Source organism: Mustelus asterias, chromosome 9 (genome assembly GCF_964213995.1).
Source record: "Mustelus asterias chromosome 9, sMusAst1.hap1.1, whole genome shotgun sequence".
Classification (NCBI taxonomy): domain Eukaryota; kingdom Metazoa; phylum Chordata; class Chondrichthyes; order Carcharhiniformes; family Triakidae; genus Mustelus; species Mustelus asterias.
The window spans coordinates 64892879-64908929 of NC_135809.1; the positions used below are offsets into that span (position 1 = coordinate 64892879).

General features: G+C 48.0%; 1 non-coding gene and 1 pseudogene across 1 annotated transcript; both read right to left on the reverse strand.

Moving 5' to 3' along the window:
- Positions 1-4923: 4923 nt before the first annotated feature.
- On the reverse strand, positions 4924-5117 carry LOC144499311 (U2 spliceosomal RNA). Its single transcript, XR_013498809.1, has one exon. It is a non-coding gene; the product is annotated as a U2 spliceosomal RNA (small nuclear RNA).
- Positions 5118-5871: 754 nt separating this feature from the next.
- Positions 5872-6022, reverse strand: LOC144499395 (U2 spliceosomal RNA; annotated as a pseudogene).
- Positions 6023-16051: the final 10029 nt, after the last annotated feature.

The window sequence follows — 16051 nt, forward strand, 5'->3', positions numbered from 1 at the left end:
GTAGTCCAGAAGTCAGTGTTGAGGGTGGTGAGGTATTGGGGAAGGTATCAGGGTCAAGGGTGGGTACCAGTAGACAGGAAGGTGGGTCGAAGTGTGTCTACTTCAATGCAAGGAGCATCCGGAACAAGGTAGATGAACTTGAGGCGTGGATTGGTACTTGGGACTACGATGTGGTGGCCATTACGGAGACGTGGGTAGAACAAGGACAGGAATGGTTGTTGGACGTTCCGGGGTATAGATGTTTCAGTAAGTGTAGGGAAGCTGGTAAAAGAGGTGGAGGAGTAGCATTGTTAATCAAGGATAGTTTAACGGCTGCAGAAAGGCACTTCAAGGGGGATCTGCACACTGAGGTAATATGGGCTGAGGTTAGAAATAGGAAAGGAGCGGTCACGTTGTTAGGAGTTTACTATAGGCCCCCAAATAGTAATAGAGATGTGGAGGAAGAAATTGCTAAGCAGATTATGGATATGTGTGGGGGTCACAGGGTAGTTGTCATGGGGGACTTTAACTTTCCAAATATTGATTGGAACCTTTGTAGGTCAAATAGTTCGGATGGGGCAGTTTTTGTGCAGTGTGTGCAGGAGGGTTTCCTGACACAATATGTGGATAGGCCGACAAGAGGTGAGGCCACATTGGATTTGGTACTGGGAAATGAACCGGGCCAAGTGTTAGATTTGGTTGTGGGAGAGCACTTTGGAGATAGTGACCACAATTCGGTGTCTTTTGTTATTGCAATGGAGAGGGATAGGGCCGTACGGCAGGGCAAGGTTTACAATTGGGGGAGAGGTAATTATGATGCGATTAGGCAAGAATTAGGGGGCGTAAGTTGGGAACAGAAACTGTCAGAGAAAGGCACTAATGAAAAGTGGAACTTTTTCAAGGAACAAATACTGGGTGTCCTTGATAGGTATGTCCCTGTCAGGCAGGGAGGAAATGGCCGAGTGAGGGAACCATGGTTCACGAAAGAGGTGGAATGTCTTGTGAAAAGGAAGAGGGAAGCTTATGTAGTGATGAGGAAACAAGGTTCAGATGGCTCGATTGAGGGTTACAAGTTAGCAAGGAACGAGCTGAAAAAGGGGCTTAGGGGAGCTAGGAGGGGACATGAGAAGTCCTTGGTGGGTTGGATCAAGGAAAACCCCAAGGCTTTTTACTCTTATGTGAGGAATAAAAGAATGACCAGGGTGAGGTTAGGGCCGGTCAAGGACAGAAGTGGGAACTTGTGTATGGAGTCAGTAGAGATAGGCGAGGTGATGAATGAATACTTTTCTTCAGTGTTCACCAAGGAGAGGGGCCATGTTTTTGAGGAAGAGAAGGTGTTACAGGCTAATAGGCTGGAGGAAATAGATGTTTGGAGGGAGGATGTCCTGGCAGTTTTGAATAAACTGAAGGTTGATAAGTCCCCTGGGCCTGATGAAATATATCCTAGGATTCTTTGGGAGGCAAGGGGTGAGATTGCAGAGCCTTTGACTTTGATCTTTGGGTCCTCACTGTCCACGGGGATGTTCACAGTAAGAAGTTTAACAACACCAGGTTAAAGTCCAACAGGTTTATTTGGTAGCAGTAAATAAACCTGTTGGACTTTAACCTGGTGTTGTTAAACTTCTTACTGTGTTTACCCCAGTCCAACGCCGGCATCTCCACATCACGGGGATGTTGCCAGAGGACTGGAGAATGGTGAATGTTGTTCCTTTGTTTAAGAAAGGGAATAGAAATGACCCTGGTAATTATAGACCAGTTAGTCTTACTTCGGTGGTTGGTAAATTGATGGAAAAGGTCCTTAGGGATGGGATTTATGACCATTTAGAAAGATGTGGATTAATCCGGGGTAGTCAGCACGGATTCGTGAAGGGCAAGTCGTGCCTCACAAATTTGATTGAATTTTTTGAGGAGGTAACTAAGTGTGTTGATGAAGGTAGGGCAGTTGATGTCATATACATGGATTTTAGTAAGGCGTTTGATAAGGTCCCCCATGGTCGGCTTATGATGAAAGTGAGGAGGTGTGGGATAGAGGGAAAGTTGGCTGATTGGATAGGTAACTGGCTGTCTGATCGAAGACAGAGGGTGGTGGTGGATGGAAAATTTTCGGATTGGAGGCAGGTTGCTAGCGGAGTGCCACAGGGATCAGTGCTTGGTCCTCTGCACTTTGTGATTTTTATTAATGACTTAGAGGAGGGGGCTGAAGGGTGGATCAGTAAATTTGCTGATGACACCAAGATTGATGGAGTAGTGGATGAGGTGGAGGGCTGTTGTAGGCTGCAAAGAGACATAGATAGGATGCAAAGCTGGGCTGATAAATGGCAAATGGAGATTAACCCTGATAAATGTGAGGTGATTCATTTTGGTAGGACTAATTTAAATGTGGATTACAGGGTGAAAGGTAGGGTTCTGAAGACTGTGGAGGAACAGAGAGATCTTGGGGTCCATGTCCTCAGATCTCTAAAGGTTGCCACTCAAGTGGATAGAGCTGTGGAGAAGGCCTATAGTGTGTTAGCTTTTATTAACAGGGGGTTGGAGTTTAAGAGCCGTGGGGTTATGCTGCAACTGTACAGGACCTTGGTGAGACCACATTTGGAATATTGTGTGCAGTTCTGGTCACCTCACTATAAGAAGGATGTGGAAGCGCTGGAAAGAGTGCAGAGGAGATTTACCAGGATGCTGCCTGGTTTGGAGGGTAGGTCTTATGAGGAAAGGTTGAGGGAGCTAGGGCTGTTCTCTCTGGAGCGGAGGAGGCTGAGGGGAGACTTAATAGAGGTTTATAAAATGATGAAGGGGATAGATAGAGTGAACGTTCAAAGACTATTTCCTCGGGTGGATGGAGCTATTACAAGGGGGCATAACTATAGGGTTCGTGGTGGGAGATATAGGAAGGATATCAGAGGTAGGTTCTTTACGCAGAGAGTGGTTGGGGTGTGGAATGGACTGCCTGCAGTGATAGTGGAGTCAGACACTTTAGGAACATTTAAGCGGTTATTGGATAGGCACATGGAGCACACCAGGATGATAGGGAGTGGGATAGCTTGATCTTGGTTTCAGATAAAGCTCAGCACAACATCGTGGGCCGAAGGGCCTGTTCTGTGCTGTACTGTTCTATGTTCTAATATTCAAGATGTTTTTCTTTGACAAAGAGAATTAAACAATGTGTTAATTCATTAGGCTTTGAGGGAAACAAACTACTGTTGGCATATGAATTACCATCGATCTAGGTAGGAATATAATTTGGATTTTAAAAACGCAGAGGTAAACTCTCTGTGGAAAAATAGTCAAGGAAACCCATAGCTTTACTGAAACTTAGCATGTGCAGAATATGGTGCCCAGCCAACTAACCAAGGACAGAGAGGGACAAGGGGCTGGGCATGACCTGCTGAATCCCGTTTTCAGGGGTTTACATAAGACCATAAGACATAGGAGCAGAATTAGGCCACTCTGCCCATCGAGTCTGCTCCGCCATTCAATCATGGCTGATATTTTCTCATCGCCATTCTCCTGCCTTTTCCCCATAACCCCTGGTCCTCTTATTAATCAAGAACCTATCTATCTCTGTCTTAAAGACATTCAATGACCTGGCCTCCACAGCCTTCTGCGGCAAAGAGTTCCACAGATTCACCACTCTCTGGCTGAAGAAATTCCTCCTCATCTCTGTTTGAAAGGATCGTCCCTTCAGCTTGAAGTTGTGCCCTCTGGTTCTAGTTTTTCCTACGACTGGAAACATCCTCTCCACGTCCACTCTATCCAAGCCTCGCAGTATCCTGTAAGTTTCAATAAAATCCCCCCTCATCCTTCTAAACTCCAACGAGTACAGACCCAGAGTCCTCAACCGTTCCTCATACGACAAGTTCTTCATGTCAGGGATCATACTTGTGAGCCTCCTCTGGACTCTTTCCAAGGCCAGCACATCCTTCCTTATTTATGGGGTCCAAAACTGCTCAGAATACTCCAATACCTGACACAGGTAATAATAGAAACACTCTCTCTTCTGTTGTAAAACTATCAGCCCTGGCTTTCATCCCCTGCTGGGCTGTAACCCCACACATTTACCATGGCTAACACACCTAACCTATACATTGTTTGAAACTAAGGGGCAATTTAGCAAAGCTAATCCACTTAACCTGCACATATCTAGTGAAGAATTTGGTTAGCTCCTCTATTATTCTACTAGTTACAAGGGTTCTTAAGGATATGGCTTCAGGGAATCAGATGGATATATCAATGATGGTGAGCAAATATTGATTTGCACTTTGTCTTCCTGCCAACAGCCCTACGCAATCGATTAGGACCTTGTGAAAAAGTTCTTCAAATGCTGGAGTCGAGAGCAAAAGCATTGGTTTGATTACTGCTTGCTGTTTCCCTATTCCCTTCAGGAGAACAGTGACCATGACACCGCACAATCCTGCCACAGCAATCTCTGCAAGACGTGCCAGATCATCGACACTGATGCCATCATCACACGTGGGAACACCATCCACCAGGTACACGGTACATACTCTTGCGACTCGGCCAACATTGTCTACCTGATACGCTGCAGGAAAGGATGTCCAGAGGTATGACACATCGGCAAGACCATGTAGTCGCTACGACAACGGATGAATGAACACCACTTGACAATCACCAGGCAGGAGTGTTCTCTTCCTGTTGGGGACCACTTCAGCAGTCATGGGCATTCAGCCTCTGATCTTCAGGTAAGCGTTCTCCAAGGTGGCCTTCACAACACATGACAACGTAGAATCGCTGAGCAAAAACTGATCGCCAAGTTTTGCACACATGAGGATGGCCTCAACTGGGATCTTGGGTTTATTTTATACTTTTCCAATTCAATCAAATCAAATCCAATTCAGAGTCTCAACAAGTTGAGACATTTCAGATCCAGGCTGACAAGACAGGGCAAGCGACCAAACCACCCTGTCCTGGGCCCGATCTACATGAGCCAAGCTGATTGGAGAAGGGGGAAGGTTCCTCCTCCAAGACTTGGGCTCATTTGCATCTTAGCCAAAAGGCCGAGATGCCGCTTTTAAAAATTGCTTCATATGAAACATATGACGCTTCAGTGTAACCTAATGACCTCAACCAAGTGCAGGCGATCCATACTACACTTGATCTTAGCCAAAAGGCCGAGAAGCGATCTTGGGTTTATGTCACACTATCTATAACCTCCATGACTTGCCTGGGCTTGCAAAATCTCACTAACTGTCCTGGCTGGAGACAATTCAAACCTCTTTAACCTGTGCTTAACCCTCTCTCCACTCGCATTGTCTGTACCTGTAAAGACTTGATTACCTGTAAAGACTCGCATTCCAACCATTATCTTGTAAATTGAGTCTGGGTCTACGTATGCCCTGTTTGTGAACACAAGTCCTCATTCACCTGAAGAAGAAGCAACACTCCGAAAGCTTCTGCTACCAAATAAACCTGTTGGACTTTAACCTGGTGTTGTGAGACTTCTTACTGTCCCTATTACCTGACAGAGGTAACAAGTTTGACAAAAGGTGACTACATCTTTGTGTACTCTGGGCCAATAAAACTGTCTTTGGATTTTGTCTTAGGTTTTCTTTATTCCGAGGTGTCCCCCTAATGGAATGTCATGAAATACCCTCAGAACCTCTTTCATGTACTCGGAAGGTAATACAATTTTGTGTACTTCTGCCCATTTGTCCTCTGCACTAACATGTGGTGAGTCACTTTCACATTAATACATGGTAACATTCAGGAATGCATTGAGTTTCCATGGTAACATTCTGTACATGGTAATATATTCAGGGATGCATTGAGTTTCCAATGCTGAGTTAGCTATCTAATAGAGATTTTTAAAATTTATTTATCCAATTCAATCAAATCAAGTCCAATTCAGAGTCTCAACTCATTCCCGATCCAAGCTGACAAGACAGGGCTCTCACCTCCTGTCTTGGAAAGGCCGAGATGCCGCTTTTAAAAATTGCTTCAAATGAAGCTAAAATGTAACCTAATGACTTCAACCAAGCACAGCATGTCGATACTACACTTGATCTTAGCCAAAAGGCCAAGAAGCGATACTCTAATTTTGAGTCACTCTGCCGCAATTCAATCAACTTCTGAGTTGAACACATCGGTCTCTTTCTCTGTGTCTGCCTCATTCTCATTTAGCTTGCTGAAAATGGTATCAGATAATTTGATCCCACTGGCCTCATCCTGGGCTCACAACTCCTCTCACTCTTGTCTTAACTGATGAGCCTGTGATTGCCTCACTATTCAATTCGGAAATGCCTCAGGATGGTGATGCGCGACAATCAAGCACGTGGAACAAGGCTTCAGCTATTGAAGGCTTTTATTAGCAAACAATGGAACTAACTAACACGAGTACACCAGTTCAGACTGGAGGGGTCCTGCCGGAGCAGAGGGTCTTATACCTCTCCCCCGGAGGCGGGGCCCGACCGGGATGTGCCATAACAACATTTACCACAGGTAAACACCCTAACCCAACAACATTATACAACCCCCACAGTGGCAACACCCTAACCCAACAGTAACATAAGAACAACCCCCAGTGGTAACCAACAATGGTTCACCACATTCACCCCTCCTTTAAAAACAAAGGCCGGCGGGGCGCAAAACAGGTCATATATGTACAAAATTCACAAGTCCAGACGGTCTGGAGGACCGCACCGTCGCTGTGATCTCCTCAACACCGGTTGCGACACCGGAGCAGGTGCTTGCGGTGACGTTCTCTCCAAAACAGCGTCTGGCTGTCCCCTCGAGGACTCCCGGGCCGGTTGACCCTGGTGAGGCGATGGTGCAGGGGATCCTGGAACCTTCTGTGGTGGCGCCGATCTCCGAGTCTCAGGCAAGCTGTACATGGGAGTATAACTGTTATGCACTGGTCCCGGTGCTGACCGCGCCACGTCTGGGGAAGAAATAAGTAATAGGGGATTCGTGACAGGGGGTATGGGAGCAACAGGAGTTGCTACGTCCCCTGCGGGCGCCAGGTCTCGAATGGAGACTGTGTCCTCTCGCCCGTCAGGATATGCCACATAGGCATACTGAGGGTTGGCGTGGAGGAGTTGGACCGGTTCGACCAAGGGGTCGGACCTGCGGGCCCTCACATGTCGCCGCAGAAGGACGGGTCCTGGGTACGTCAACCAGGCTGGTAATGAGACCCCCGAGGACGACTTCCGAGGGAATGAGAACATCCTCTCGTGGGGAGTAGCATTGGTTGCCGTACACAGGAGGGAGCAGATAGAATGAAGCGCATTTGGAAGGACCTCCTGCCAACGGGAGACTGGAAGGCACCTGGATTTCAGCGCCAGTAGGACAGCCTTCCAGACTGTAGCATTCTCCCTTTCCACCTGTCCGTTACCCCTAGGGTTGTAGCTCGTGGTTCTACTAGAGGCAATCCCGTATGAGAGCAGGAATTGCCTCAAGTCGTTGCTCATGAACGACGAGCCCCTGTCGCTATGTATGTAGCAGGGGTACCCGAACAGGGTAAAAAGCTCACTGAATGCCTTAATCACGGTGGCAGTCGACGTGTCCGCACAGGGGACAACAAACGGGAACCGGGAGTACTCATCTATTATATTGAGAAAATAGACATTCCGGTCCGTTGAGGGAAGGGGACCCTTAAAATCCACACTCAGCCTCTCGAAGGGGCGAGTGGCCTTGACCAATTGTGCCCGATCCGGTCGATAAAAGTGCGGTTTGCATTCCGCGCAAATCCGACAGCTTCTCGTCACTGACCTGACATCTTCCACCGAGTAGGGCAGGTTGCGGGCTTTTACGAAGTGGTAGAGTCGGGTGACTCCAGGATGACACAGGTCATTGTGGAGGGCCTTCAAGCGGTCCTCCTGCATGATGGCACATGTTCCGCGCGAGAGGGCATCCGAGGGCTCATTGAGCTTCCCTGGACGATACATAATATCGTAATTATAGGTGGAGAGCTCAATTCTCCACCGCAAGATCTTATCGTTCTTGATCTTGCCCCTCTGCGTGTTACTGAACATAAACGCCACGGATCGTTGATCCGTGATCAGAGTGAACCGCTTCCCCGCCAGGTAATGGCGCCAGTGTCTGACTGCCTCCACAATGGCCTGGGCCTCCTTCTCCACCGCTGAGTGCCGAATTTCGGGGCCTTGAAGGGTGCGGGAAAAAAACGCGACGGGCCTGCCTGCCTGGTTTAGTGTGGCGGCTAGGGCGAAATCAGATGCGTCACTCTCCACCTGGAAAGGGATGGATTCATCCACCGCGTGCATCGTGGCTTTCGCAATGTCGCTTTTCAAAGCCTTGAAGGCCAATTGGGCCTCCGGCGTGAGTGGGAAGGTCGTGGACTTGATAAGCGGACGGGCTTTGTCCGCGTAGTTGGGGACCCACTGCGCATAATATGAAAAGAAACCGAGGCATCTCCTCAGTGCTTTTGTGTTAGCGGGCAAGGGAAGTTCAGTAAGGGGGCGCATACGGTCTGGATCAGGGCCAATGACCCCGTTTTCCACCACGTATCCAAGGATAGCTAGCCTGCGCGTACGGAATACGCACTTCTCCCTGTTATAGGTCAGATTCAGGCGAGATGCAGTGCGCAGAAAGTGTTGGAGATTCGTGTCATGGTCCTGCTGGTCATGGCCGCAGATGGTGACGTTATCCAGGTATGGGAAGGTAGCCCGCAACCCGTTCTGGTCCACCATTCGGTCCATAGCACGCTGGAAGACCGAGACCCCATTGGTGACACCAAATGGAACCCTGAGAAAATGGTATAGACGACCATCCGCCTCAAAAGCCGTGTATTGTCGGTCCTCTGGGCGGATGGGGAGTTGATGGTAGGCGGACTTAAGGTCTATGGTAGAGAACACTCGGTACTGCGCAATCTGATTGACCATATCAGAAATGCGCGGGAGAGGATACGCATCCAGCTGCGTATAACGGTTAATGGTCTGACTGTAGTCGATGACCATCCGAGGTTTGTTCCCGCTTTTAACTACCACGACCTGCGCTCTCCACGGACTAGCACTGGCCTGTATGATCCCTTCCTTGAGGAGCCGCTGAACCTCAGATCTGATAAAGATCCGGTCTTCAGCGCTGTAACGCCTACTCTTAGTAGCGATGGGCTTGCAGCCTGGTACCAGATTCTTAAATAAAGAAGGTGTGGTGATTTTTAGTGTGGAAAGATTGCATGCGGGGCGCTTTGGGCAATTTGGAGGCTGCGGCTGATTCCCTACTGCCAGTGAAGGGAGTGGCCCACCGTACTGTAGGATCACACTCTTCATGTGGACCATAAAATTTAGTCCGAGGAGAATTGGCGCACAAAGGTGCGGTAACACAAGGAGCCTGTATTGCTCATAAATTGTGCCCTGTACCTCTAGGGTTACCATACACCGTCCTTGGATCGGTACAGACCGGGACCGTGATGCCATGGAAATTGTCTGCTTGGCAGGTAGAACCCGGAGTCCACACCTTTTTGCAGTGTCAGGGTGTATGAAACTCTCGGTGCTCCCACTGTCAAACAGACAATACACAGTACGACCATTTACCTTGATGTTCATCATGGAATTATCAAGCCTGTGGTGCTTTGTCTGGTCCAGGGAGATCGACGCCACCGTTGGCCCCTGGGCGTCACTGCATGCAGCCGATGTTGATGCTGAGGACCCCTGCTGGTCGCTCCTAGTCGTCGTTGACCATGATGGCCGCCCCCATGAATCGCACGTGGGTGAGGGCGCCAAACGTAGCGACTCCTGGTGGTCTTCCTCCTCCTCCGTCAGCCACGATGGCGCCGTCCTGGATTCGCACGTGGTCGGACCTCGTGGGTACTGCGACGCTGAAGGAGATTGTCTCTGCTCTGGAGGGTTACAAGCTGCACTGCCGTTTTTGGGCTTCGACCTGCAAACTTTAGCATAGTGGCCCTTTTTACCACATTGGCTGCAGATTGCCGTTTTTGCAGGACACTGTTGCCGTGAATGCTTGGCCCCGCCGCAAAAATAGCACCGCTGGCCGCCTGGAGCTGCCGCCGTCGTCGGATCGATATGGGAGCGTGAGCCCGTGGGGCGAGGAGGGATTTGAGCTTGCTCTTGCCACGTTGTCTCCACGTGGTCTTCGGGGTACAGAGCCAAGCTTTTCGACGCTGCTTCCAGCATCTCAGCCATCTCCATCGCTTGGGTCAAGTTGAGGTTCCCTTTCTCCAGTAACTTAAGCCGGATGTACGAGGACCCTACCCCTGCTACGAACGCATCTCGGGCGAGGTCGTACATATATTGTTCGGCTGATACATCTTTACAATCGCAACCCCTGGCAAGCTGCAGGAGCTCATTGGCGTAGTCCTCCATGGTTTCGCCCGACTGCCGACGTCGTGTAGCGAGGAGGTAACGAGCGTGTATCTCGTTGGGTGGTCTCGTGTATCGTTTCTTCAAGAGCTCGATGGCCCTCGGGTAAGTGGTGGCCGCACGAATCGCAAGATAAATCGTGTCGCTTACCCTTGCGTGGAGGACCTGGAGTTTGTCGTTGTCTGTAGTAACAGCTACAGAGGCTGCCAGGTAGTCTTCGAAACACTTCCACCAGTGGTCGAAGGTGTTAGCGGCACCGACCGCACGTGGGTCCAGCGCCAGACGTTCTGGTTTTAATATTTGTTCCATACTCCCTTTTTACTGTTGAGAGTTTTATGTTTGCTAATAAAATTGATGCGCGACAATCAAGCACGTGGAACAAGGCTTCAGCTATTGAAGGCTTTTATTAGCAAACAATGGAACTAGCTAACACGAGTACACCAGTTCAGACTGGAGGGGTCCTGCCGGAGCAGAGGGTCTTATACCTCTCCCCCGGAGGCGGGGCCCGACCGGGATGTGCCATAACAACATTTACCACAGGTAAACACCCTAACCCAACAACATTATACAACCCCCACAGTGGCAACACCCTAACCCAACAGTAACATAAGAACAACCCCCAGTGGTAACCAACAATGGTTCACCACAGATGGTCAATTTGGAATTTCTCTGTGGCTGGATCTGCTACCGGCTGTTCAGCTACAGTGGGCATCACTAGCATCTGTGATCCTACTATGTCATTCTCTAGGATGAATTGAATGTCTGCAATAGGCAAGGTTTCCACCATGCCTACCACGACTTCCCCTAAGCTCAAGCTACTCTTTAAACTCATTTTTACTAAAGGAATTTCACTCATTTCCATGTGAATGCTGCTGACCAGTACCTTTTCCTTCGTCCCTTCTGGACAACAAATATCTTGATCCCAGAGCCTCAGGGACTGACTTGGACCTCTATCTATAAAATTTTAACGTCTTTTTCCAGTCTATTCTGTGTCAGTGCGCGTGTCTGCCACCTGCTGGTCACTGTCCTTGTACAGGTGCACACAGTTTGGTCCCTATGACCTGCCCTTCCCCTTGTGCACCAATCCAACTGACTTCTCTTGTTCTCCAGTGTCAAAACTAATTTTTCCCTGTTTGAGATTGAGAACACCAACTGAGTGACTGTTTAATCTCCAGCATTGTGCTTTTGTGTGCCCAGTTTATTACAGTGAAAACATCTAACTTTTTTCATCTTTCTCACCTCTCCAAGTAGACTCAGTTTTATTTTGAGGTGAGGCCTCACTGACGTTTCTGACTTCACTTGCCTGACTGTCCTTTCTCGCAGCTACCCATTTTATATGTTTCTCCGATTTAAAAAAGGGTTGAAAGAAAGACCTTGGTTAATGGACCAGGTCAACGTTTCCTGCAAGCTCCACGACTTGTCTAGAAGTTCTAACTTTCTGTTCCTCAACTTGAGTTTGACTCATTGTAGGTAATGAATCTTTAAATTCCTCCAACTGAATTATCTCTCTAAGGGCTTCTGAGATTTCTGCTATTTATAATGCACCTATCCATCTATCAAATAACTTTGTTTAACCTTTTCAAATTCAATGCAAGTCTGTCCAGACTGTTTTCTTACAGCTCAAAACTTTTGTCTGTAAGCCTCAGTTTTATGAAAAAAGGGAAATGCTGTCAAAGCTGTTTAGCATGTGCTCGATAGCATGTCTTTTTCAGCAGTACACAGGATCTACATTGCTAAACAACTATAAATAGAAGCTCTTTCTTTGCTTCACATTTCTAAATATTAAAATCCATCTACCCGCTGTGTTCGTCTGCAGTTTTCTCAATTCTCATCACAATTTACCATGATCTCCCCATCAAATATGCTGTTTGCAAATTTAGATTTCTGTTCCCTTCATTTGTAAGTCCAGATCTTGGATATGCAAATGAGAGCAGCTGCAGAACTGATTTGTGTGAAATTGCTTTTCGATAAAGTAACATTCAGTACACTTTGCCATTATTTCATTGGCTGAAAAAAGTGGTTTTGCAATGTCTGCGGGGCGTGGAGACGCAAGAGAAAAACTAGCCTTTCTTTTAAAACCCCAACAAATATATCTTTCAATCTGAAAGAAAACATTATTGCACCTTTTGTGTTCCACCTCCCTGGCATCTCCCTGTTCATTTGAACATTTTCCTTTAATGTCATATGTCATCTTTACCACAAGACCACAACATGTGGCACCTTGGCAAATACATGTTTGAAAATAAGTATGCCACATCCGCTGCATTTTCTTTAAGTATTCTTTGTTATTTTTATAACAAATTGTGAACGAGTAAATGTCAGATTTGGTTCAGTAATATCGCACTCACCTCACAGAGTCATAGAGGTTTACAACATAGAAACAGGCCCTTCGGCCCAACTTGTCCATGCAGCTCTGTTTTAAACCCCTAAGCTAGTCCAATTGCCCACATTTGGCCCATATCCCTAACAAACAAAGAACAAAGAACAATGCATCACAGGAACAGGCCCTTCGGCCCTCCAAGCCCGTGCTGCTCCCTGGTCCAAACTAGACCATTCTTTTGTATCCCTCCATTCCCACTCCGTTCATATGGCTATCTAGATAAGTCTTAAACGTTCCCAGTGTGTCCGCCTCCACCACCTTGCCTGGCAGCGCATTCCAGGCCCCCACCACCCTCTGTGTAAAATATGTCCTTCTGATATCTGTGTTAAACCTCCCCCCCTTCACCTTGAACCTATGACCCCTCGTGAACGTCACCACCGACCTGGGGAAAAGCTTCCCACCGTTCACCCTATCTATGCCTTTCATAATTTTATACACGTCTATTAAGTCTCCCCTCATCCTCCGTCTTTCCAGGGAGAACAACCCCAGTTTACCCAATCTCTCCTCATAACTAAGCCGTTCCATACCAGCCAACATCCTGGTAAACCTCCTCTGTACTCTCTCCAAAGCCTCCACTTCCTTCTGGTAGTGTGGCGACCAGAACTGGACGCAGTATTCCAAATGCGGCCGAACCAACGTTCTATACATCTGCAACATCAGACCCCAACTTTTATACTCTATGCCCCGTCCTATAAAGGCAAGCATGCCATATGCCTTCTTGACCACCTTCTCCACCTGTGACGTCACCTTCAAGGATCTGTGGACTTGCACACCCAGGTCCCTCTGCGTATCTACACCCTTTATGGTTCTGCCATTTATCGCATAGCTCTTCCCGACATTATTTCTACCAAAATGCATCACTTCCCATTTATCAGGATTGAACTCCATCTGCCATTTCTTTGCCCAAATTTCCAGCCTATCTATATCCTTCTGTAGCTTCTGACAATGCTTCTCACTATCTGCAAGTTCTGCCAATTTTGTGTTGTCCGCAAACTTACTGATCACCCCAGTTACACCTTCTTCCAGATCGTTTATATAAATCACAAACAGCAGAGGTCCCAATACAGAGCCCTGCGGAACACCACTAGTCACAGGCCTCCAGCCGGAAAAAGACCCTTCCACTACCACCCTCTGTCTTCTGTGACCAAGCCAGTTCTCCACCCATCTAGTCACCTCCCCCTTTATCCCATGAGATCCAACCTTTTTCACCAGCCTATCATGAGGGACTTTGTCAAACGCTTTACTAAAGTCCATATAGACGACATCCACGGCCCTTCCCCCGTCAACCATTCTGGTCACTTTTTCAAAAAACTCCACCAGGTTAGTGAGGCATGACCTCCCTCTCACAAAACCATGCTGACTATCGTTAATGAGTTTATTCCTTTCTAAATGCGCATACATCCTATCTCTAAGAATCTTCTCCAACAACTTCCCCACCACGGACGTCAAGCTCACCGGCCTATAATTACGCGGGTTATCCTTCCTACCCTTCTTAAATAACGGGACCACATTAGCTGTCCTCCAATCCTCTGGGACCTCACCTGCGTCCAGTGACGAGACAAAGATTTGCGTCCGAGGCCCAGCGATTTCATCTCTCATCTCCCTGAGCAGCCTTGGATAGATTCCATCAGGCCCTGGGGATTTGTCAGTCTTTATATTCTCTAACAAACCTAACACTTCCTCCCTTGTAATGGAGATTTTCTCCAACGGTTCAACACTCCCCTCTGAGACACTCCCAGTCAACACATCCCTCTCCTTTGTGAATACCGACGCAAAGTATTCATTTAGGATCTCCCCTACTTCTTTGGGCTCCAAGCATAATTCCCCACTTTTGTCCCTGAGAGGTCCGATTTTTTCCCTGACAACCCTTTTGTTCCTAACATATGAATAAAATGCCTTGGGATTCTCCTTAATCCTGTCTGCCAAGGACATTTCATGACCCCTTTTTGCCCTTCTAATTCCCCATTTGAGTTCTCTCCTACTTTCTTTGTACTCCTCCGTTTTTAGCTGCCTGGACCGAACATACGCCTCTCTTTTCTTTTTGACCAGTCCCTCAATTTCCCTGGTTATCCACGGTTCTCGAATCCTACCCTTCCTATCCTTCTTTTTTACAGGCACATGCCTGTCCTGTAGACCTAACAACTGTTCCTTAAAAGACTCCCACATGCCAGATGTGGATTTACCCTCAAGCAGCCTCTCCCAATCAAGAGCTGCCAATTTCTGCCTAATCCCACTAAAGTTAGCCTTCCCCCAATCCAACACCTTACCCTTGGGACACCACTCATCCTTTTCCATCACTATCCTAAAGCTAACAGAATTGTGGTCATTATTTGCCGCATGTTCCCCTACCAAAACTTTGAAAACCTGACCGGGCTCATTCCCCAGTACTAGGTCCAGTATAGCCCCCTCTCTAGTCGGGCTATCTACATATTGTTCCAAAGAACCCTCCTGTACGCATTTTACAAATTCCTTCCCATTCAGAGTCCCAGCTCTCAGCGATTTCCAGTCTATACCAGGGAAATTGAAGTCTCCCACTACAACAACCCTATTTTTCCTGCACCTATCCAGTATCTCCTGACATATCCGTTCTTCCACTTCCCTTGGGCTGTTGGGGGGCCTGTAGTATACCCCCAACATAGTGACTGCGCCCTTCCTGTTTCTAAGCTCCACCCAGAGTGACTCGTTACACGACCCCTCTGAATTGTCCTCCCTCTGCACCGCAGTAATATGCTCTCCAACTAATACTGCTACTCCCCCACCTCTTTTGGCCCCTCCTCTGTCTCGCCTAAAACACTTGTACCCCGGAATATTCAGCTGCCAGTCCTGTCCCTCTTTCAACCAAGTCTCTGTCACCGCAACCACATCCAAATTCCTCGTGAGCATTAAGGCCCTAAGTTCGTCTGTCTTACCTGCTACGCTCCTTGCATTGAAGTATAAGCACTCCAGACCTCCAGGCCCAGTGGGGTCATCCTCCCCCAGAGTGCTCTTCTTCTTTGCCAGCCTTGTCCCAGCCCCAAGCTCGTCCCCAGCCTCTACACTTGTAGACCTAATATTTTGATCCCCACCCCCCTGCCATACTAGTTTAAACCCCCCCGAACTGCACTAGCAAAACTCCTAGCCAGGATATTCGTGCCCTTCCAACTTAGTTGTGTCCCGTCCTTCTTGTACAGGTGCCATCCTCTCCTGAAAACTTCCCATTGATCTAGGAAAATGAAGCCCTCCCTCCTGGACCAGTCCTTTAGCCAAGCATTCAATTGTACTAACTCCCTATTCTTAGCCTCACTGGCACGAGGCATTGGGAGCAGCCCAGAGATGGCCACCCTGGAGGCCCTACTTTTTAGTCTATTTCCCAACTCCCTGAATTGCTCTCGTAGGATCCCCCTGCTCTTCCTATCTACGTCAT